This window comes from Bactrocera dorsalis, chromosome 3 (genome assembly GCF_023373825.1).
Source record: "Bactrocera dorsalis isolate Fly_Bdor chromosome 3, ASM2337382v1, whole genome shotgun sequence".
Taxonomy (NCBI): Eukaryota; Metazoa; Arthropoda; class Insecta; order Diptera; family Tephritidae; genus Bactrocera; species Bactrocera dorsalis.
The window spans coordinates 56,714,794-56,718,121 of NC_064305.1; positions in this window are offsets into that span (position 1 = coordinate 56,714,794).

Genomic DNA, 3,328 nt, shown 5'->3' on the forward strand with positions numbered 1-3,328 from the left:
TTTCAGGTGACGATATGTAGTAATTCGTTCTGAACAATTTTTTGGAGATTATATTGTTACCTTAAGCAGGGATCCATGCCAAATTTTGTGAAGATACCACGTAAAATGCGAAAATTTTCCATACAAGCCCTTGATTCCGTTCGTTTGGTTTGTATGGCAGCTATATGTTATAGTGGTCCGATATCGGTGGTTCCGACAAATGAGCAGCTTCTTGAAGAGAAAATGACGTTTGCAAAATTTCAAAACGATATCTTAAAAACTGAGGGACTACTTCGTATATATACAGACAGACGGACAGATAGACGGGCATGGCTAAACCGACTTAGCTCGACACACTGATTATTTATATATATACTTTATAGGGTCTCCGACCCTTCCTTCTGGTGTTACAAACTTCGTGACAAACTTAATATACCCTGTTCAGGATATAAAAATGAAACTCGAACGATAGTCAGGTGATGATGCGTTTATCTAATGAGCCGTCTCTTTCTAGTTATATCTTATATCCTGGTGAGGCTTTCGTTCTGGGCTTAAGATGGCACGCACTGTCGAATCATTTATTCTTACGCGACGAATTACGTCAAAGAGGAGAGATACCCACGAAGCGCCGTGTACTCAGCGAGGTGGCACGAGTCTTTGATCCTACTGGATTGTTATCACCTGTTATCGTAACTGGGAAAATATTCATTCAGCGACGGTGGTCTGCCGGTCTATCTTGGGACTCACCAGAGCTTAATAAAGTTCGTATTGAACGGTGGGTGGGAATGATTCCACGAGTTGAAACATCATTTTACGGGTTTTGCTATACTAGCTCACACGCGTATGCAGCGGTGATTTATGCGAAGACGTTGAACACAGATGGTTCTGTACGTTTCACTCTTCTGACGGCACCACTCAAGGCTAGAATTCCACGCCTAGAACTTGCGGCTGCGCTGCTTTTTGCCGAAACTTTCCAGAACGTGCGGGATTATTTAGGACTAGTTGACGTTCCCTACTATCTATGGTCGGACTCAGCTATCGTATTGTGTTGGTTGATCCAACAACACTAAAACCATTCATATCAAATCGTTTTCGTAGAATACAAGAGCTGACATCCGTTCTGCTCATAACCCAGCTGGTTGTGCCAGTACAGGCATCACCCCTGGAGAGCTATTAGTTCATCCACTTTGGTGGCATGGATCTAAGGAGGCAGAGAGGATCTATTTGGTCAGCAATGATGTTTCTCTCAGCAAGAAGGAGTCAGACATATTATTCGCCGAAAACTGAAATACGAACCGTCGACCGAACGGGCATGCTATTCTGTTAACTGAACAGTTCAGTAATAATGTGTTTTTAAAGAAATCGATTAGATTAGATGTCTTTCTTGTGCTGGAAGTAGTAGCATTGAGTTTAAGGCAAATATTATCTGTCACAATGTACTGAATCAAACTGATGTTAGGTCCTTCGGAAATGACATACTTTAAACTTAACCCCGGGATTCGCATTTTGACCGAACATTTGGGCTTACGAAAGGTGTTCCACACAAATTGACTGGCGACTAATTGCTCAGAATCTAACATTCGAAGGACGATTATTTTACCAAAATTACATTTTAACCATTAACAACTCCACGTATTCACCTGATATGGCATCGTGCGACTTCTTCCTTTTCGGAAAAATGCATTTGCCTATGAAAGGAAAGCGTTATGCAGACGTAGAGGCCATTCAAAAGGCTTGCACCGGCATACTAGCGGCCATACCGGCCAACGAGCTAAAACACTCGTTCGACATGCTTTTGGACCGTGCAAAAAGCTGTATTGAAGCAGAAGGAGACTATTTTTAATAAAAATAATTTATTTTGCCGAAAAAAACATTTTTTTCTGTTTTTTTTTAAGTCCTGTTTACATTGGAACACACCTTGTAGATAATTTATTTAGCGTAAATGCAAACATTTAGCAACAAAACAGTTAATATCGACACCGGTGAAACAAATCTGTGGCATCGTTTAGCATCAGATTGAATTAAACAGCCATGTCAAGAATGCAAAGACTTTACAAAAATAAACACTTTCGACAAATGGCACGTTAACCTTTTACGAAAACACTTGTTGAGACATTGACTTCAACATAATTTGCCGTTAAAATATTGTATCTCAAGCTAACTAAAATTGTGGAATTATAGACTTATACTATATACCATATGTACATATGTAAAAGGAATATTTTCTAGTATACTTACGAGGTTTGTTCCATAATGGCGACTGTATTTTAATAAGCTCAAAGACAAGTTTCTTCTCTTAAGAAAATTGCGACATTTGGCTCGAGAGATATAGCATTTTGGGTGACGTAAGTTTTGGTATTTGAAGAAAAAACTAAAAGGAGTTTCGGTTCTTAATGCAACACTATTTATAATGAAAAATAGCTGCTGATCAGATAATGACTTAATATTTGTTATCCAGGCTCTAGACAAGTCGAAACATACCCAGCGTTTTGCTAAATTCTGTAGAAGCCATATGAGTACCAAACAGGATAAACGGAAAATCTTTATTTGAAGAAGAAAAAACTCAAAACTTGTCTTCGCATGGACTTCATATGGCATATCCTTCGTATCTGACCCATCCTACTTTTTCCTGTCTTTAGACCTCAATAGAATGTTCACTTAAAAAAATTTCAGTGCCATTGCAATGAGGCTGAGGCCTATCTTCAAGTATGAATCGCAGAATGATTGCTTCGAAAAGTTGGTCAATTTCTGTACTAGAATCGATGAACTATATATAGTATGTGAATCGGATTTAGTATTCTTGAAAGTTGGGAACACAATTGGACATTTCCCGTTGTAGCATTATTGATACTAATTGAGCGAACTAATTAGAATTATTTGAAACTCCGCAGCTGAGGTTTTCCATGGTTCGAAGTATTTTCTGGATTAAAAGTTGCGGTAAAATAAAAAAGTATCATCTTCAAACAAGCCTCGTACGTTTGAGTATACTTAAATACTTTTGTACGAGTACCTATTTAAATCTGCGCTAGCACACACGATGTTTTAACTCTTGAAACTCATTTCATCTGTCTGCCCGCCTGTCTGTCTCTTTGTTCACCCCGTTGCAGGCGCTGTACATACCGTTAACTGACTTTTCTCGGTTATGTGAAACGCGTGGAATTACAAATTTCATCTGCAGATTAACATGATGAACAGATGAGCAGATGTGCATATCCTCAACGAAGCGCAAACGCAGACGAAAAGTGTATGTCACGCTGGCTGCTCGCGATTAAATCTCCGGCAGCAGAATTATGTTGCTCCTAAATTAAGTCTCTGTCATTCTATTTAAGTCATCCTTAGCGGAACTCAT